Source organism: Lolium rigidum, chromosome 6 (genome assembly GCF_022539505.1).
Source record: "Lolium rigidum isolate FL_2022 chromosome 6, APGP_CSIRO_Lrig_0.1, whole genome shotgun sequence".
Classification (NCBI taxonomy): domain Eukaryota; kingdom Viridiplantae; phylum Streptophyta; class Magnoliopsida; order Poales; family Poaceae; genus Lolium; species Lolium rigidum.
In genome coordinates this window covers 189763917-189785884 of record NC_061513.1, presented here as the reverse complement: position 1 = coordinate 189785884, position 21968 = coordinate 189763917, and positions in this window count along the sequence as shown.

The following is a 21968-nucleotide window of genomic DNA, read 5'->3' as shown; positions in this document are numbered from 1 at the left end:
TTGCGCCAATCATTTGGCGATGCGGTTGGCGTTTTTCGTGTAGATGTGCTCCGTGCTACTGTGGCTAAGATTTATGTTCCTTTTCTTTCGCGTGGAAAATCTGTGCTGACGGGCTTTTTCCGGTATTATTCTTTATCGCTTTTGGTTACCTCTCTCTCCTTACTTGCTTTATTTCTCTTTTATCCCCATGATCCCTAGTCTTCTGATTCTCATTGTTTCCTGGCGTGCGTGGGATGGCTAAAGCGGTGTGGAGGGCCCTTCCAGCGAGCCGAAAAGAGGAATTGACTGCTCTCCTACCCAAGCTCTTCTCTCCCTGCTTGGCCTTTGCTTGGCGGCTAGAGCCATGGAAGGTTGGTGCCTTTCTCTCCTTTCCATGGAGAGTAACGGCGTGGTGGAGCCTTGGTCTCACCTCTTTTTCCTTGTTTCTCCTGGTGACTGTGCTAGAGCTCTCTGCGTGGCCCTGTGGAAGTCATAGGGGGTGTTGTCTGAAGATGTCCAACACTAGTCTCTAGCAGTGTCTTCTAGATGGAGGCAGTGACGGGCTAGCTAAGAGCATATCCAGCCCGTCTCCCCAGGAAGTTCCCACTCCCTAGTACATCTTTTTTTATTTGGATGGACGTAAAAGGTTATTGTATTCGTCCGGATTTGGGCTTTCATCCATCCGGGAAGCCCATGTCATCTTTGCCCCTCCGGGGGGCGCTCGGGGAGTCCGGAGGAAACGAAAGCGCGGAAAATGTCGAGAAAACTTCCCGCGTGGCTAGTGGCTCCGACTTGTCGGTGAGAAAGGCCGATCGTCGTCCTCATCGCATCATCTTCCGCGTGCTGTAAAAGCATGCCGCCGGTCAGTCTTCGTCGGACGCGTAGCTTCCACACGGCGAGTTAATGCTGTCGCCCCGGTTTCACGCGCGTTGCCCTCTATTTATCGAGGAACTACCGCGTCTGGCCGCATTCACCACCCCGTCTGATGCAGCTCGACCTTCGGTCGCCACCGCATCATGTACATCAACGACAAGAACAACACTCAAGAGGTCACGGAGGCATGGAAGAGAAGGAGGAAGAAGAGCGCCCGAGGTCGCCAAGAAGAGACGGTACATGAAGCACGACTGCTAGGCTGGATTATCTGCCCCCACTAAGGCAGGACAATCCGCCTCCCCCATGCGCGTCCAAGTCAATTAGGGCCAATGCCCATGTACCCCTTGTATGCCTAAACTACCACTCCTTAGTGGCTCCGTATATATAGGCTCCCACCTCCACCTTCATTAGTTAGGAATGAACTTGAGAGAATTAGGCTCATGCCTCCACCATCCTTTTGGGATTAGGGAAACCCCCTTCTTAGATTATCAAATCTATTGTATCAAGGCACTCCTTATATGATTAGTCTCTCACACTTGTGATTCTACCACCGGTTTCTCACTCGTGTCTACCGATCATATACCGATCTTTCTTTCGGGGATTCTACCGCGTGTCTTTCTCTCGAGAGATTCTATCGAGATAGTGGTTCGGGCTATCGGGAGTAAACCGAAATTGTATCGGGTTGGTGTGTGTTTGCGTGTGTTCATCGTGTTCTTCGCCGTGTTCTTCGTGTTCTTCCTCTCCTGCTTTTCCCTCGGTCAATTCGTGAGATCGGGCAACTCACGTGGCCTTAGGGCCCATCATATGGTATCAGAGCAAAGGTTGCCACGAGTTTGACCCTCCAATTTCGCCCAAAAATGTTCCCAAAAAATTTCCCCAAAAAATAGCTCGAAATTTAATCTCTGAATTTGTTGCGTTTTTTGTGGTTTTGATCCATATTTCTGTTATCTTCGTGGTTGATCTACATTCCCAGCAATTTTCGTTGTCCAGTTCCTTCTAAATTTCTCGAAATTGACGGTTTTGTGTACATATTTCCGCTTCCGCGACTCACAGATTCGAGCCCCTGTTCTTCACGCCCCGGTACAACCGGCCACCACACCCGGTACCACCGGCCATCGTCTTCCACCTCCAAATCGACGCGCTGCAGCTACCGCATCAAGCCACCAAACGCCACCACTCGCGGCCCCTTGAGCAGCTCGCCCCGCATCACCTCACGCCACCAGGCCGCCTCGATCAGCCTCAGCTCCACCCGCAGGTGCGCAGCAACAACCTCCATCGCCAGCAAATCCCGCGCCCCCAGGCCCCCAAATCTCCATCGCCAGCAAATCTCCTCGCTGCTGCAAGTGCACGCCTCGCCCTGGGCCCCTGGCCGCCCGCCGCCAAGCACGCCCTGCGCGCCCCAGTCCCCTGGCCCCGCCTGGCCCAATCCACCACGTCGCCCCGCTCCCTTGGCCGCCAGCGAGCCAGCACCGGCCCCTGGCCCTCGAGCCCACCCGCTGCTGCACACCACGCGCGCGCCCGGCCAAGCAACCGAGCCGCCGGTCCGCTCCATTCCCAGCTTACGCCTGGCTCCCTCCACTCCCGCCCGCGTGCCTCGCTTTGCCCAGGTCGCGCCGCACCACCAAGCCGCGCTTGCTCCGCTGGAATCAGCTCGATTTCCTGACCCTCCGGTACAACCGGCTCAATCCAACCGGAACCACCGGGCTAATCTCTTGTTTTGTTTTTGCTTCGCATCCATCCGGTCATACCGGGCATAACTCCTCTTTTGACACATTTAAGTTTTGACATAATTTTTTGCCTCAAATTTTGACAACTTTCTGGAGTCCGACTCCAAATTTTATCAACAATCTTCAAATAATCCACATAGTCCGACTCTAAATGTTGACAATTTTTGAGACCCAACTTTTGACCGCTCGTTTTGACCTAACTTTTCGGGCATTGACTTAATTTGCCCGGTTACCGATTTGGAATGCATTGGTTGTTTCTTAAGCTTCAGCGCCTACATCAACACCGCGGTGACACCTTTGGCACCCCGGTTTCCGGTGCAACTTCGACACCATCGTCATCAACATCATCGCAAGTTCGTGTTCCGACACCGCATAACATCAATAGGTATAACTTGCTCCCCTACCTCTTGTAGCTCCGTTTATTTCTTTGTGTACCTATCCTATTGAGAGTGCCTTTCCGATTGTTGCGAAGCATTGCACAAGTGTCACGACCGTGAGAGGGTTTGTGTGTGCGTTGAGTTGAGCAAAGCTCCGAAGTAAACTCGGTGAGAAAGATACACAAAAGAAGAATTTTTTTTGACATATACATAGAGAAATAAAGCTTCTAAGCATAGAAAAAAAGAAAAAAAAATAGATAGAAAAAGACTGTCTGCCACCGATACAAAAGAGAAATCAAAGCTTCTAAGCAAAGAGAGATAAGAGAAGAGTGGCATCTTGTGCAAAACTTGTTGCTTCTCTCATATGCAACCAAGCTACGGTCTCTCGTGTGTTGGTGTGACACCGAGCTTATAGTTTACCATCTTTGTCACTTGCTCACTTCCTTGGGCGCGCTAACCCCATTGATCTTCTTGTGTGTGTTTCCGTGTTTCCTTGACATAGATCACCACTCTTGACATTTGACTTTGGATCTTACCCACATTTGACAATAGACTTTTCCGTTGGTCTTTTTCGTTTGCTATCCACTCCTTACCCACCACATATAGAGTTTCTTAGCCTTTTGCGTGTGCGTGAGTAACCCCGATACATTTTGACTTTGCTCTTGACTTGAACCATTTTTTCGATACTGTCGTTGCCTATTCGACGGTACCTCTGAGAAAGGATCCTCACGAGGGGGAGAAGAAGTATGGGTCATTGGGCGGAGAGTCCTCGGGACGGTGGTACGCGATTTACCCAGCTTCGGAACACCTGCTCGAGGACAGGGCCTACTGCTGCTTGTCTGGAATTATATGGGCGCTTTCGCGTTGTTACAATGAGTTTTGGTTGTGCCTCTAGGGCTCCTTGGATCCGGCTTATAAAGGCGCCTGGATCTAGGATTTACACGGAGAGTCCTAGCCGGAATACAAGGTGCCTAACTACAGAATATTACATTGCCGTGCATGTCAAGGATCCGCCTTCCATAAATGTCGTACTGGATCCGGATACTTTATGGGCCTTCACGGATCCGGCCTTCTTCGTAGGTCGGTTAGGATCCGGCTTCCTGCTCCTGGGCTGGACTTCATCCATCATGATCTACAGCAACTGGGCCGCCCGATGGGCCACATGCCACACCACCATCTGTGGACCACCCGGTCTTGCCGGATCTAAGCCATGTCGTTGATATACCCATAAAGTATACCCACAACAGTACCCCCCGAAGTTCTCCGAGATTCATCATTCCTCCAACTTCATTCAACTCGGATCCGAAGAGAATCTTGAAGAGCTTCCAAAACTTCCTTGTTTCCGACTTCAATCAACCGGAAATCATCTGTTCTTTACTAACGGTAACTTAACAGATTTCATGCCCACATCGTGCTCAACTTCCTCTTTTCCCGCGCTAAATTTTCGGAGAAGCGAATCTTCAGCTGGAAATTTCGGCGGTGCACAGTTAGGTTACCACTGCGTCGTTATACCGCTTTGACCTAAGACATGCGGCGGCCATCCAACGGTGCGACCGTTCCGTTTTCCACCGTCGGATCCGCCTCACGAATCTCCACGCGAGGTCTATAAATACCCCCGCGTCCGGTAACTTTTCATTCGTTTCATCGCTCCTCCACTTCGTCTTCTTCCACCCGACAGCGCCACCCACCGGATCTCAACTCCGGCGAGCTTCTCCGCAGAGATCTTCGCCCTTCGCCACTCCAAGGCCGTCCTCGACCTGAGATCGTCGCGGTTGATCGGGAAATTCGATCCGCCGCCGATTCGTGCTCAAGCGGAGCTCAACGCGCTAAGTCCGGCAACCTCATCTCCGCCGGCATGACGGGGAACCGCCACACCATTAACGGTATGTTCGCGGACTTGTAGAAGAAGAAGTAGTTTTAGTCTAGTTTAGTTCCGGCTACTCAGAAAATTTCACCACATGCATGCAGCCGGAAACATGTCAACTAATTCACCTAAGTGTACTGGTAGTTCTCCCAATAGTCCGGACCCAAGCTCACTGGAACCCAGTTGTCCGGAACCATTAGCTTTCCTACCACCACATATTTCCGACACCCGGTTAGCTCAACCTTTCTCCGCATCTTCCAGCAACGCACTAGGCCAGATCCCAACCCTCCAAGAGATCCGAGAAGAACTCGAAGGTCAAGAAAGAATGGTCGCAAAGGTGCAAGAAGCGGAGCAGAAAAAAGGATCCAAGGCCCGGAACCCCGAAGTCGAAAAAGACAGTGGTGGCCGTGTGAGGCCAATGACTCGGAGCTCAGAAGTCTCCAGAGCGAGGGCATGATTTCTCTGCACTGGAGTTTCATGAAAGACTCCATCACCCCTAAGCCGGATCCGGACGAGCGCGTCCTTACGAAGGCCTGGGTGGAGCGCGGACTGTCGCTCCCATGCTCCGAATTCTTCCTTTCCGTCCTCACAACCTACGACCTTCAGCCGCACAACATATGTCCCAACTCCTACCTTCTCCTCTCCAACTTTGTGATGTTATGCGAAGGACATCTCGGAATTCGCCCGGACATCCGCTTATGGCAATTCTTCTTCCGCGTCAAAAAGGAGACGAAGGACAAGGCTATGGTCAACTGCGGTAGCATGACCTTCATGCTCCGCCCCGGAAGGATGTATCCGCCGCACTCCTCTCACGAATCCGTCCGGTACTGGAACGCCGGATGGTTCTATGTAAAAAATATCCCAGTTCCGGGCGTCCACGAGGGGCTCCCAAAGTTCATCAACAAGCCTCCGGAAGAATTGGATAGCTGGAGCCTCATCCCCGCTCTCGCTCAATATCCGGAGTTGGACAAAGCGGCGCGGAGAATTTCCTGGTTAGTCCACGATGGGCTAACCGGAACTGACCTGACCCTCAGCTGGTTTTCCCGCCGGATCCAGCCTCTAAAGCATAACCCGCGAAAGATCTGCGAGTACACCGGGGTGGAAGATTCACTCCGAGTCACCAGCGACAACTTGCCAGCGGATTCTCTCAAAAGGAGGATCAAGACGCTCGTGAAGATTACCCGGGGCCAACCGGTCCCGGAGATTGTGAAAGACATCCAGACGAACAACCAATGCCCTCTGGTTCGTATTTATACCTTAGCATTTTAACTTCTTATATTTGAAGTGTTTGCTAACTTCTTAACTTTTACCTCTTCAGCTCGATACGTTGGCGGAGGAGGACTTTAAACCTGTACTCCGAGTTCCTACAAGCGCCGAAGCGGCGGAGGAGGTTCCGGAGGACGATGACGAAGAGGAGGAGCAAGCTCCTAAGAAAGCAGCTCCCCGACCCGCCAAGCGTCCCCGCGCCAAGGCTTCCAGCTCCGAAGCCGGTGCCAGCGGCGAGGCCTCCGCCATAAAGGCCAAGGTTACGAAGCCACCTCCGCTCGACTTGAAGAAGGCGGAGCGCGAGTGCCTCAAACTGCTTGCAAATGCAGGGAAATGATCGCGTCCACTGATTCCCGGAGCCACGTAAGTATCCGAGATCATCTCATTTTTATCGTGTAAACTTGTTACTTATATTTTCCTTTGCTTGTCGCAGGAGTAAAAAAGTTCCGGCTTCACGGGCTAGCACCCAGAAGCCGATCACAAAGTATATGAGGGCGTCTCCGGTCGTTCCTCCGATCACGCCAACACCTCCCAGTACTTCGCACCCCACTCCTACCTCACCTCCGCATGAAGCCCTGCACTCCCCCGATCCAGCTGCCCAAGCTCCACCGGAAATTATTCCTGTGAGCAGCGAGAGGGGAGGCGGAAGCTCATCCGCTGCGAGGCGAGCAGCTCCGGAGGGACCTCAGGGCAAGACCCCAGAAGAGGCAGAGGTGAACTCCCAAGATAAGGCTGAAGCTCGGGCTAATGATGCCATAACTTTTCCGGCCAACTTCGGGGATCCGTCCAGTCTGTACTCCACTCCGAAGGCTTATGCTCATAAGTTCTTCCACAAGCTGACGGAGGCGGAGAAGTGGGAACTGGAGCAGGATCTGCTGAGCTCCATGATGAACAATGCTTGGGGTAAGGCTGATGCTGAATCTTTCGAGATTCAGCTTCACAAGAAAGAAATCGATGACTTCTTCGACCATCTCCTCGTCAAGCGCAAGGTAATCCGATATTCCCAGTAGCCCCCAAGTATCTAGGCGGAAACTAGTAATAGTTAGTGCTTTGATATTTAGAGTAATATCAACTGGAAAAATTTAAAGTGTCGTGGTAGCCCCCAAGCGTCATGGCGGAAACTTTCCGGCAATGATGCTTCGAAAGAGTCCACACAAAATATGAATACCTCCGGAAACTAATCCGAACACTGACTTTTTCAGGAGCAACAGGCGCTGCACTATGAGCTGAACAAGAACATCTCCCTGCAGCGCCGCGTCACTTTGAGCCAGGCGGAGGATATCCAGGTCGGCAAAGATAGAATTGCAGAGCTGGAACAGCAACTGGAGGAAGCCCAAGGTATGCCTCCGACCTAGTCTATCGTTATTCCAAATTCTGACTTTTGATTTTAAATGTATTTATCTTTTAATAGGTGCATCTTCCTCTCTTGCCACCGCATCCTCCGAACTTGAGAACCTGCGTTCCGCCTACCAAAATCTGGAGACCAGATTGGCGGAAGCGGAAACAAAGCGGGAGCGGGCGGAGAAGCAGCTCGCGGAAAAGAAATCTGAGCTTCTTCAGAAAGAGGCGGATTTTGTGATGAAGCGCAAGGTTGACAACGACACACTACAAGAGCTTCAGAAGGAGGTCCAAGGGCTCCAGAATTACATGACCACTGCAGAGCAATGTTGGGACCTTCTGAACTCCGATGTCATGGGTAAGAATCCCAATCTCAAGAATCAAAATAATCCGCTAGACTCAAACTGATTCTTTGGCTCCGATCATTTTTGTACAGAGCCTCTTGGTTATGAAGAAGAGCGGCGCAATAAGTTCCCTCGTGAAGATCTGATCCGACTTGCTGGAGACGATTGCAATGATCTGATCTCGGCAAGCCGGAAAATCTGCCAAAATCTGAACATTAAGGATAGCAGAACCTGCGACATCCGTGGCCTGATCAAGAGGATGGACCTTCTTCTAGAGCTGGTTACTGACCTTCAAGCCTCGTCTGCTAGGGGCACCGCCCAGATGGCTCTGACCATGTGCTTGACGCACTCTCCGGGTCTGGATATCGACCTTGCCACCACCGGAGTTCCTGCGAACACAGATGTGGATGCACTTCTAGATGCATGCAGTGGCTACGATACCCGGATAGCGCACCGCATCTGCCACGACCAATTCTTTGACAAGGTGGTGCTTCCGGCTGACAATATCCTCGAAGCAGAATATGCCAAGGAGGGAGCAGCGGAGGCGCGACCCGTCGGATCTGGCGACGAAGGCCAAGTGACATGGACCAGTGATACGTCTCAAACGTATCTATAATTTCTTATGTTCCATGCTACTTTTATGATGATACTCACATGTTTTATACACATTATATGTCATTATTATGCATTTTCCGGCACTAACCTATTGACGAGATGCCGAAGAGCCAGTTGCTGTTTTCTGCTGTTTTTGGTTTCAGAAATCCTAGTAAGGAAATATTCTCGGAATTGGACAAAATCAACGCCCAGGGGCCGAAGCTTCCAGAAGACCGAGGGAGATACGAAGTGGGGCCACGGGGCGCCGCCACACTAGGGCGGCGCGGCCTAGAGGGGCCCGCACGGTCCTAGCGTGTGGGGCCCCCGTGACTCCTCCGACTCCGCCCTTCCGCCTACTTAAAGCCTTTGTCGCGAAACCCTCTGTACCGAGAGCCACGATACGGAAAACCTTCCAGAGACGCAGCCGCCGCCAATCCCATCTCGGGGGATTCAGGAGATCGCCTCCGGCACCCTGCCGAAGAGGGGAATCATCTCCCGGAGGGCTCTTCATCGCCATGATCGCCTCCGGATCGATGTGTGAGTAGTTCACCCCTGGACTATGGGTCCATAGCAGTAGCTAGATGGTCGTCTTCTCCTCATTGTGCTATCATGTTAGATCTTGTGAGCTGCCTATCATGATCGAGATCATCTATTTGTAATGCTACATGTTGTGTTTGTTGGGATCCGATGAATATTGAATACTATGTCAAGTTGATTATCTATCTATCATATATGTTGTTTATGTTCTTGCATGCTCTCTGTTGCTAGTAGAGGCTCGGCCAAGTTGATACTTGTGACTCCAAGAGGGAGTATTTATGCTCGATAGTGGGTTCATGCCTCCATTAAATCTGGGACAGTGACCGAAAGTTCTAAGGTTGTGGATGTGCTTTTGCCACTAGGGATAAAACATCGATGCTTTGTCTAAAGATATTTGTGTTGATTACATTACGCACCATACTTAATGCAATTGTCTGTTGCTTGCAACTTAATACCGGAAGGGGTTCAGATGATAACCTGAAAGTGGACTTTTTAGGCATAGATGCATGCTGGATAGCGGTCTATGTACTTTGTCGTAATGCCATGATTAAATCTCATAGTACTCATCATGATATTTGTATGTGCATTTTTATGCCTTCTTTATTTGTCAATTGCCCAACTGTAATTTGTTCACCCAACATGCTATTTATCTAATGGGAGAGACACCACTAGTGAACTGTGGACCCCGGTCCATTCTTTACATCTGAAATACAATCTACTGCAATTGTTCTCTACTGTTCTTCGCAAACAAACATCATATTCCACACTATACATTTAATCCTTTGTTTACAGCAAGCCGGTGAGATTGACAACCTCACTGTTACGTTGGGGCAAAGTACTTTGATTGTGTTGTGCAGGTTCCACGTTGGCGCCGGAATCCCTGGTGTTGCGCCGCACTACACTTCGCCGCCATCAACCTTCAACGTGCTTCTTGGCTCCTACTCGGTTCGATAAACCTTGGTTTCTTACGAGGGAAACTTGCTTCTATACGCATCATACCTTCCACTTGGGGTTCCCAACGGACGTGTGCTTTACGCGTATCAAGCTAAATTTCTGGCGCCGTTGCCGGGGAGATCAAGACACACTGCAAGGGGAGTCTCCACTTCCAATCTCTTTACTTTGTTTTTGTCTTGCTTTACTTTATTTTATTTACTACTTTGTTTGCTGCACTAAAACAAAACACAAAAAAATTATTTGCTAGCTTTACTTTATTTACTATCTTGTTTGCGTTCTCTATATCAAAAGCACAAAAAAATTAGTTACTTGCATTTAGTTTACTTTTGTTATCATGTCTGGCTCTGTACCTGTTACTTCCTCACCTGAGGAATTAGTTTTTACTTTCAAACAAGGGGATGAGGAGAGTTTTAAAGATGCTTGGTCTAGAATTTTTGATTCTTATCGTAAAGCTGAACCTCAAATGACTCTAAGTCTGCTCCTTAGTAATTTTTATTTTGGGCTTATGATTCGCTATAGATATGCCTTAGATGCTGTAGTGGGAGGAGATTTCCTTCATTGCAATGGGGATCAAGCTTTTAATGCCATAAAAAAAATTGGTTGCATCACATAGTTCAGCTAATAACTTTGATTCAGCTCTTATTAGAATTTATAATAGATTAAACACTCTTGAGACAAGTGCATCTTGCTTGAAAGAAAATTATAGTTATGTTCGTAACCGTCTTGATCAAGTTTTAGTGAACTCTGAACCTTCAATGTGGGACCCTACTATTAAGGTTATTATTGGTGGAGAAACTTTTCATGCCCGTTGTGATATTATGTCTGAATTTTGCCTTATGCCTAAGAGTATTTATGAATCTTTGACACTTTGGGGACTCGTTGAAGGAGGAGAAGGAATAACTCTTATTGATAACTCTGTTATAATTCCTAAGGGAATAGCCGAGGGTGTGCATACAACCATTCTTGGAAGAACGGTATCCACTGATTATCTTGTTATTGAATGTGTAGGAACATGACAAATCACACTTGGAAGATCCCTGCTGAAACTATTGGGAGAAATCATAGATGTGGGAGAAGGCACCCTAAAATTCACCTCTACACCGGGAGGTAGACATGTATTCCCTAAACCAAAGAGTAAGAAGGGTAGGCGTAAAGCCCGAGGTAATGTCGATGCTTCATCTCTTGATAACACTTGATTCACACTTTCTGCGCCTAGCTGAAAGGCGTTAAAGAAAAGCGCTTATGGGAGACAACCCATGTTTTTACTACAGCACTTTTGTTTTATATTTGATTCTTGGAAGTTGTTACTACTGTAGCAACCTCTCCTTATCTTTATTTTATTGCATTGTTGTGCCAAGTAAAGTCTTTGATAGTAAAGTCAATACTAGATTTGGATTACTGCGCAGAAACAGATTTCTTGCTGTCACGAATTAGGGCAGGGTTCTCTGTAGGTAACTCAGAAAAATCTGCCAATTTACGTGCGTGATCCTCAGATATGTACGCAACTTTAATTCAATTTGAGAATTTTCATCTGAGCAAGTTAAGTGCCCCTGGAAAATTCATCTTTACGGACTGTTCTGTTTTGACAGATTCTGCCTTTTATTTCGCACTGCCTGTTTTGCTATGTTTGATGGATTTCTTTGTTCCATTAACTTTCAGTAGCTTTGTGCAATGTCCATAAGTGTTAATAATGATTATGTCACCTCTGAATATATGAATTTTCAATTATGCACTAACCCTCTAATGAGTTTGTTTTGAGTTTGGTGTGGAGGAAGTTTTCAAGGGTCAAGAGAGGAGGATGATACAATATGATCAAGAAGAGTGAAAAGTCTAAGCTTGGGGATGCCCCCGTGGTTCATCCCTGCATATTTTAAGAAGACTCAAGCATCTAAGCTTGGGGATGCCCAAGGCATCCCCTTCTTCATCGACAACTTATCAGGTCACCTCTAGTGAAACTATATTTTTATTCAGTCACATCTTATGTGCTTTACTTGGAGCGTTTGTTTGTTTGTTTTTGTTTTTGTTTGAATAAAATCGGATCCTAGCATTCTTTGTGTGGGAGAGAGACACGCTCCGCTGTTGCATATGAACACATGTGTTCTTAGCTTTATTCTTAATGTTCATTGCGAAGGTTGAACTACCTCGTTCATTGATATATGGTTGGAAACGGAAAATGCCGCATGTGGTAATTGGTATAATGTCTTGAATAATTTGATACTTGGCAATTGTTGTGCTCATATAGATCATGTTTAAGCTCTTGCATCATGTACCTTGCACCTATTAATGAAGAACTACATAGAGCTTGTTAAAATTTGGTTTGCATGATTGGTCTCTCTAAGTCTAGATATTTTCTGGTTGAGGTGTTTGAACAACAAGGAGACGATGTAAAGTCTTATAATGCTTACAATATGTTCATATGTGAGTTTTGCTGTGCCATTTATACTTGAGTTTGCTTCAAACAACCTTGCTAGCCCAGCCTTGTATTGAGAGGGATTCTTCTCGTGCATCCAAATCCTTGAGCCAAAATCCATGCCATTTGTGTCCACCATACCTACCTACCACATGGTATTTCTCTGCCATTCCAAAGTACATTACTTGAGTGCTACCTTTAAACTTCTATTCTTTGCCTTCACAATACATAGCTCATGGGAAAATAGCCTTAAAAACTATTGTGGTGAAGAATATGTACTTATGTATCTTATTTCTTAATAAGTTGCTTGTTGAGCGATAACCATGTTTACGGGGACGCCATCAACTTTTACCTTTGTTGAATATCATGTGAGTTGCTATGCATGTTCGTCTTGTCCGAAGTAAGGGCGATTTTCATGATCAAATGGTTTGAGTATGCATATTGTTAGAGAAGAACATTGGGCCGCTAACTAAAGCCATGAATCATGGTGGAAGTTTCAGTTTGGACACAAAACCTCAATCTCTTATGAGAATATTATCTGTTGTTGAATGCTTAAGCATTAAAAGAGGAGTCCATTATCTGTTGTATATGTTGTCCCAGTATGGGTGTCTAAGTTGAGAATGATCAAAAGCGAGAAATCCAATGCGAACCTTCTCCTTAGACCCTTGTACATGCGGCATAGAGGTACCCCTTTGTGACACTTGGTTGAAACATATGTTATGCAATGATAATCCATGTTAATCCAAGCTAATTAGGACAAGGTGCGGGCACTATTAGTATACTATGCATGAGGCTTGCAACTTATAAGATATCTTATACATAACACATATGATTTATTACTACCGTTGACAAAATTGTTTCTATGTTTTCAAAATGAAAAGCTCTAGCACAAAAATATTAATCCATGCTTCCCTCTGCGAAGGGCCATTCTTTTACTTTATTGTTGAGTCAGTTTACCTACTTCTTTCTATCTTAGAAGCAAACACTTGTGTAAACTGTGTGCATTGATTCTTACATGTTTAATGATACGTCTCAAACGTATCTATAATTTCTTATGTTCCATGCTACTTTATTGATGATACCTACATGTTTTATACACATTATATGTCATTATTATGCGTTTTCCGGAACTAACCTATTGACGAGATGCCGAAGGGCCGATTCTTGTTTTCTGCTGTTTTTGGTTTCAGAAATTCTAGAAAGGAAATATTCTCGGAATCGGACGAAATCAACGCCCAACATCCTATTTTTCCCGGAAGCTTCCAGAGCACCGAAGAAGGGCCAGAGGGGAGCCAGGAGGGCCCCACCTCACAGGGCGGCGCGACCAAGGGGGGGCGCCACCCTAGTGTGTGGGCCCCCTGTGGCCCCTCCGACTCCGCCTCTTCGCCTATTTAGTCGTCCCTGACCTAAATCCTCGACACGGAAAAACCACGATACGAGAAACCTTCCAGAGCCGCCGCCATCGCGAAACTCCAATTCGGGGGACAGAAGTCTCTGTTCCGGCACGCCGCCGGGACGGGGAATTGCCCCGGAGCCATCTCCACCGCCGTCTCCACCGCCATCTTCACCGCCATCGCTGCCTCCATGATGAGGAGGGAGTAATTCACCCCCGGGGCTGAGGGCTCTACCGTAGCTATGTGGTTAATCTCTCTCTCTCGTACTCCAATACAATGATCTCGTGAATTGCTTTGCATGATTGAGATCCATATGATGAGCTTTGTATCGCTACTAGTTTATGTGCTACTCATGTGATGTTATTAAAGTAGTCTATTCCTCCCGCATGGTGTAAAGGTGCTAGTGTGTGCACCGTGTGGTTCTTGTCGTAGGCTATGATCATGATCTCTTGTAGGTTGTGGAGTTAATTGTCATTATGATAGTATTGATGTGATCTATTCCTCCTTTCATAGTGTAATGTGGACGGTGTGTATGCTATGTTAGTTCTCGGTTTATTTTGCAAAGATCTATTATGCTCTAAGGTTACTTAAATATGAATACCGAATGTTGTGGCGCTTGTTAACTCCGGCTTGAGGGAGCTCTTGTAGCCCTACACAACGGCCGGTGTTTGTCATCCAACAAAAGAGTGTATGTAGCACATATGAGAAAGAGTTATTTATTATGCGATCAATGTTGAGAGTGTCCATTAGTGAAAGTATGATCCCTAGGCCTTGTTCCCAAACATCGAATCTCCGTTTGTTTACTGTTTTGTTGCATGTTTACTCGCTGCCATATTTTATTCAGATTGCTATTACCACTCATATACATCCATACTACTTGTATTTCACTATCTCTTCGCCGAACTAGTGCACCTATACATCTGACAAGTGTATTAGGTGTGTTGGGGACACAAGAGACTTCTTGTATCATGATTGCGGGGTTGCTTGAGAGGGATATCTTTGACCTCTTCCTCCCTGAGTTCGATAAACCTTGGGTGATCCACTTAAGGGAAACTTGCTGCTGTTCTACAAACCTCTGCTCTTGGAGGCCCAACACTGTCTACAAGAATAGAAGCACCCGTAGACATCATTTACCTATTGCACTTGTTATATTACTTTGTGTTGACGATTATCCATGAGATATACATGTTGAAGTTGAAAGCAACCGCTGAAACTTATATCTTCCTTTGTGTTGTTTCAAAGCTTTCTAATAAGAATTTATTGCTTATGAGTTAACTGTTATGCAAGTCTTATTGATACTTGTCTTGAAAGTATTATTCATGAAAAGTCTTTGCTATATGATTCAGTTGTTTACTCATTGTCTTCATCATTGCTTCGAATCGCTGCATTCATCTCATGTGCTTTACAATAGTATTGATCAAGATTATGATAGCATGTCACTTCGAAATTATCTTTGTTATCGTTTACCTACTCGAGGGCGAGTAGGAACTAAGCTTGGGGATGCTTGATACATCTCAAACGTATCTATAATTTCTTATGTTCCATGCTACTTTTATGATGATACTCACATGTTTTATACACATTATATGTCATTATTATGCATTTTCCGGCACTAACCTATTGACGAGATGCCGAAGAGCCAGTTGCTATTTTCTGCTGTTTTTGGTTTCAGAAATCCTAGCTAGGTGGGATCTTCTTGATCGGATTGAGGAGAATGCTGAAAGATGGGAGAACAACAAAGGTGAAGAGTCAGGTATAAATTATGATTATGAATGCATTGAAGCTTTTATGGATACTGATAAATTTCGAGATATGAGTGCTACTTATGGTCTTGACTCTCAAGTTGCTGCAAATCTTTATAAAGCCTTTGCTTCTCATTTTGAATTGCCTAAAAAGAATTTTGATAAGTATCATGAACCTTTTAAAGAGGCTTGTATGAAGGATGAAATTGTTGTTAATGATTGCAATAAGCATGCTCAAACTCCTAAGAATGCTATTTCCTATAAGCATGTTAATTTTTGTGGAATGCATAGACCTTGTGGAATTAATCAAGTCAAAGATGAATATTGTATCCACCATATTAATGAAAAAACTAGAAAGTGGGCTAGGGCTCTAAATGATCTTGGTAAAAAAGTTTGTTCCCTCTACTCTTTTATTTGTGAAGTTTGCCATGAAGTGGGTTGATACGTCTCCAACGTATCGATAATTTCTTATGTTCCATGCCACATTATTGATGATATCTACATGTTTTATGCACACTTTATGTCATATTCGTGCATTTTCTGGAACTAACCTATTAACAAGATGCCGAAGTGCCAGTTCTCGTTTTCCGCTGTTTTTGGTTTCGAAATCCTAGTAACGAAATATTCTCGGAATTGGACGAAATCAACGCCCAGGTTCCTATTTTGCCCGGAAGCATCCAGAACACCCGAGAGTCGCCAGAGGGGGCCACACAGGCCCCAGATGATAGGCCGGCGCGGCCCAGGCCCTGGCCGCGCCGCCTTATGGTTTCGTCGCCCCGTTGACCCTCCGACTCCGCCTCTTCGCCTATATAAAGGTCCCAGACCTAAAACCTCGAGACGAAAAAGCCACGGGACGAGAAACCTTCCAGAGCCACCGCCATCGCGAAGCCAAGATCTGGGGACATGAGTCTCGTTCCGGCACGCCGCCGGGACGGGAAGTGCCCCGGAAGGCTTCTCCATCGACACCGCTGCCATCTCCACCGCCATCTTCATCAACGCTGCTTGTCTCCCATGAGGAGGGAGTAGTTCTCCATCGAGGCTCGGGGCTGTACCGGTAGCTATGTGGTTAATCTCTCTCCTATGTACTTCAATACAATGATCTCATGAGCTGCTTTACATGATTGAGATTCATATGAGTTTTGTATCACAATTCATCTATGTGCTACTCTAGTGATGTTATTAAAGTAGTCTATTCCTCCCGTACGGTGTAATGTGGACAGTGTGTGCACCGTGTAGTACTTGGCGTATGCTATGATCGTGATCTCTTGTAGATTGTGAAGTTAACTATTACTATGATGGTATTGATGCGATCTATTCCTCCTTTCATAGTGTGAAGGTTACGGTGTGCATGCTATGTTAGTACTTGGTTTAGTTGTGTTGATCTTTCATGCACTCTAAGGTTATTTAAATATGAATGCCGAATGTTGTGGCGCTTGTTAACTCCGGCTTGAGGGAGCTCTTGTAGCCCTACACAACGAATGGTGTTCATCATCCAACAAGAGAGTGTAGAGTATGCATTTATCTATTCCGTTATGTGATCAATGTTGAGAGTGTCCACTAGTGAAAGTATGATCCCTAGGCCTTGTTCCTAAATCATCTGCTTATCGCCTGCTTGTTTACTCTGTCTCCGGGCAAAGCACTTTTCTGGTGCCGTTGCCACTCGCTCATACTTATTTATACCACCTGTATTTCACTATCTCTTCGCCGAACTAGTGCACCTATTAGGTGTGTTGGGGACACAAGAGACTTCTTGCTTTGTGGTTGCGGGGTTGCATGAGAGGGATATCTTTGACCTCTTCCTCCCTGAGTTCGATAAACCTTGGGTGATCCACTTAAGGGAAAACTTGCTGCTGTTCTACAAACCTCTGCTCTTGGAGGCCCAACACTGTCTATAGGAAAAGGAGGGGGCGTAGACATCAAGCTATTTTCTGGCGCCGTTGCCGGGGAGGAAAGGTAAAAGGTACTCACACTCCGGATCTCGGCTACTAAGATATTTTCGCCGTTGTAAGTACTCGAAGCTATTTCCTTTAGATCCTGCAATTGCATCTTGTTGTTTCTTGTTTACACTAGTTTGGCATAATGGACAACAATGAGCTTCTTATTCTATTTCCTGATTTAAGACATGGATGGTTTGATGCGAAAATTAAAAAACCTATGGAACATACTAGTATGAACGCTTTGAACACCATTGTTGCTAATGATATGGAAAATTCTAAGCTTGGGGAAGCTGGCTTTAATGAGCATGATATTTTTAGTCCCCCAAGCATTGAGGAGAAAATTTTCTTTGATGATACTTTGCCTCCTATACTTGATGATGAGAATAATAATGATAGCTACTTTGTTGAATTTGCTCCCACTACAACTAATAAAATTGATTATGCCTATGTGGAGAGTAATAATTTTATGCATGAGACTCATGATAAGAATGCTTTATGTGATAGTTATATTGTTGAGTTTGCTCATGATGCTACTGAAAATTATTATGAGAGAGGAAAATATGGTTGTAGAAATTTTCATGTTACTAAAACACCTCTCTATATGCTGAAATTTTTGAAGTTACACTGGTTTTATCTTCCTATGCTTGTTACTTTGCTCTTCATGAACTTGTTTATTTACAAGATTCCTATGCATAGGAAGCATGTTAGACTTAAATTTGTTTTGAATTTGCTTGTTGATGCTCTCTTTTGCTTCAACTACTATTTCCTGCGAGTGCATCATTAAAACTGCTGAGCCCATCTTAATGGCTATAAAGAAAGCACTTCTTGGGAGATAACCCATGTGTTTATTTTGCTACAGTACCTTTGTTTTATATTTGTGTCTTGGAAGTTGTTTACTACTGTAGCAACCTCTCCTTATCTTTATTTTATTGCATTCTTGTGCCAAGTAAAGTCTTTAATAGCAAGGTTCATACTAGATTTGGATTACTGCGCAGAAACAGATCTCTTGCTGTCACGAATATGGGCCTAATTCTCTGTAGGTAACTCATAAAATTATGATAATTTACGTGAGTGATCCTCAGATATGTACGCAACTTTCATTAAATTTGAGAATTTTCATTTGAGCAAGTCTGGTGCCACTTTAAAATTCGTCTTTACGGACTGTTCTGTTTTGACAGATTCTGCCTTTTATTTCGCATTGCCTCTTTTGCTGTGTTGGATGGATTCCTTTGTTCCATTGACTTCCAGTAACTTTGGGCAATGTCCGAAGTGTTAAGAATGATTGTGTTATCTCTGAACATGTGAATTTTTGATTATGCACTAACCCTCTAATGAGTTTGTTTCGAGTTTGGTGTGGAGGAAGTTTTCAAGGGTCAAGAGAGGAGGATGATATACTATGATCAAGAAGAGTGAAAGCTCTAAGCTTGGGGATGCCCCGGTGGTTCATCCCTGCATATTTCAAGAAGACTCAAGCATCTAAGCTTGGGGATGCCCAAGGCATCCCCTTCTTCATCGACAACTTATCAGGTTTCTTCTCTTGAAACTATATTTTTATTCCGTCACATCTTATGTGCTTTGCTTGGAGCGTCGGTTTGTTTTTGTTTTTGTTTTGTTTGAATAAAATGGATCCTAGCATTCACTGTATGGGAGAGAGACACGCTCCGCTGTAGCATATGGACAAGTATGTCCTTAGGCTTTACTCATAATATTCATGGCGAAGTTTCTTCTTCGTTAAATTGTTATATGGTTGGAATTGGAAAATGCTACATGTAGTAATTCTAAAATGTCTTGAATAATTTGATACTTGGCAATTGTTGTGCTTATGTTTAAGCTCTTGCATCATATACTTTGCACCCATTAATGAAGAAACACCTAGAGCTTGCTAATTTGGTTTGCATATTTGGTTTCTCTAAAGTCTAGATAATTTCTAGTATTGAGTTTTGAACAACAAGGAAGACGGTGTAGAGTCTTATAATGTTTACAATATGTCTTTTATGTGAGTTTTGCTGCACCGTTCATCCTTGTGTTTGTTTCAAATAACCTTGCTAGCCTAAACCTTGTATCGAGAGGGAATACTTCTCATGCATCCAAAATCCTTGAGCCAACCACTATGCCATTTGTGTCCACCATACCTACCTACTACATGGTATTTCTCCGCCATTCCAAAGTAAATTGCTTGAGTGCTACCTTTAAAATTCCATCATTCGCCTTTGCAATATATAGCTCATGGGACAAATAGCCTAAAAACTATTGTGGTATTGAATATGTACTTATGCACTTTATCTCTTATTAAGTTGCTTGTTGTGCGATAACCATGTTTCTGGGGACGCCATCAACTATTCTTTGTTGAATATCATGTGAGTTGCTATGCATGTCCGTCTTGTCCGAAGTAAGAGAGATCTACCACCTTAATGGTTGGAGCATGCATATTGTTAGAGAAGAACATTGGGCCGCTAACTAAAGCCATGATTCATGGTGGAAGTTTCAGTTTTGGACATATATCCTCAATCTCATATGAGAATAATAATTGTTGCCACATGCTTATGCATTAAAGAGGAGTCCATTATCTGTTGTCCATGTTGTCCCCGTATGGATGTCTAAGTTGAGAATAATCAAAAGCGAGAAATCCAAAATGCGAGCTTTCTCCTTAGACCTTTGTACAGGCGGCATGGAGGTACCCCATTGTGACACTTGGTTAAAACATGTGTATTGCGATGATCCAGGTAGTCCAAGCTAATTAGGACAAGGTGCGGGCACTATTAGTATACTATGCATGAGGCTTGCAACTTGTAAGATATAATTTACATAACTCATATGCTTTATTACTACCGTTGACAAAATTGTTTCATGTTTTCAAAATAAAAGCTCTAGCAAAAATATAGCAATCGATGCTTTCCTCTTTGAAGGACCATTCTTTTTTACTTCTATGTTGAGTCAGTTCACCTATTTCTTTCCACCTCAAGAAGCAAACACTTGTGTGAACTGTGCATTGATTCCTACATACTTGCATATTGCACTTGTTATATTACTCTATGTTGACAATTATCCATGAGATACACATGTTATAAGTTGAAAGCAACCGCTGAAACTTAATCTTCCTTTGTGTTGCTTCAATACCTTTACTTTGATTTATTGCTTTATGAGTTAACTCTTATGCAAGACTTATTGATGCTTGTCTTGAAGTACTATTCATGAAAAGTCTTTGCTTTATGATTCACTTGTTTACTCATGTCATTACCATTGTTTTGATCGCTGCATTCATTACATATGTTTACAAATAGTATGATCAAGGTTATGATGGCATGTCACTTCAGAAATTATCTTTGTTATCGTTTTACCTGCTCGGGACGAGCATAACTAAGCTTGGGGATGCTGATACGTCTCCAATGTATCGATAATTTCTTATGTTCCATGCCACATTATTGATGATATCTACATGTTTTATGCACACTTTATGTCATATTCGTGCATTTTCTGGAACTAACCTATTAACAAGATGCCGAAGTGCCACTCTCGTTTCTCGCTGTTTTTGGTTTCGGAAATCCTAGTAACGAAATATTCTCGGAATTGGACGAAATCAACGCCCGGGTTCCTATTTTGCCCGGAAGCATCCGGAACACCCGAGAGTCGCGCAGGGGGGCCACACAGGCCCCAGATGATAGGCCGGCGCGGCCCAGGCCCTGGCCGCGCCGCCTTATGGTGTCGTCGCCCCGTTGACCCTCCGACTCCGCCTCTTCGCCTATATAAAGGTCCCAGACCTAAAACCTCGAGACGAAAAAGCCACGGGACGAGAAACCTTCCAGAGCCACCGCCATCGCGAAGCCAAGATCTGGGGGACATGAGTCTCTGTTCCGGCACGCCGCCGGGACGGGGAAGTGCCCCCGGAAGGCTTCTCCATCGACACCGCTGCCATCTCCACCGCCATCTTCATCAACGCTGCTGTCTCCCATGAGGAGGGAGTAGTTCTCCATCGAGGCTCGGGGCTGTACCGGTAGCTATGTGGTTAATCTCTCTCCTATGTACTTCAATACAATGATCTCATGAGCTGCTTTACATGATTGAGATTCATATGAGTTTTGTATCACAATTCATCTATGTGCTACTCTAGTGATGTTATTAAAGTAGTCTATTCCTCCTGTACGGTGTAATGTGGACAGTGTGTGCACCGTGTAGTACTTGGCGTATGCTATGATCGTGATCTCTTGTAGATTGTGAAGTTAACTATTACTATGATGGTATTGATGCGATCTATTCCTCCTTTCATAGTGTGAAGGTTACGGTGTGCATGCTATGTTAGTACTTGGTTTAGTTGTGTTGATCTTTCATGCACTCTAAGGTTATTTAAATATGAATGCCGAATGTTGTGGCGCTTGTTAACTCCGGCTTGAGGGAGCTCTTGTAGCCCTACACAACGAATGGTGTTCATCATCCAACAAGAGAGTGTAGAGTATGCATTTATCTATTCTGTTATGTGATCAATGTTGAGAGTGTCCACTAGTGAAAGTATGATCCCTAGGCCTTGTTCCTAAATACTGCTATCGCTGCTTGTTTACTGTTTTATCTGCGTTACTACTGCTGCGTTACTACTTGCTTGTTTACTCGTCCCGGGCAAAGCACTTTTCCGGTGCCGTT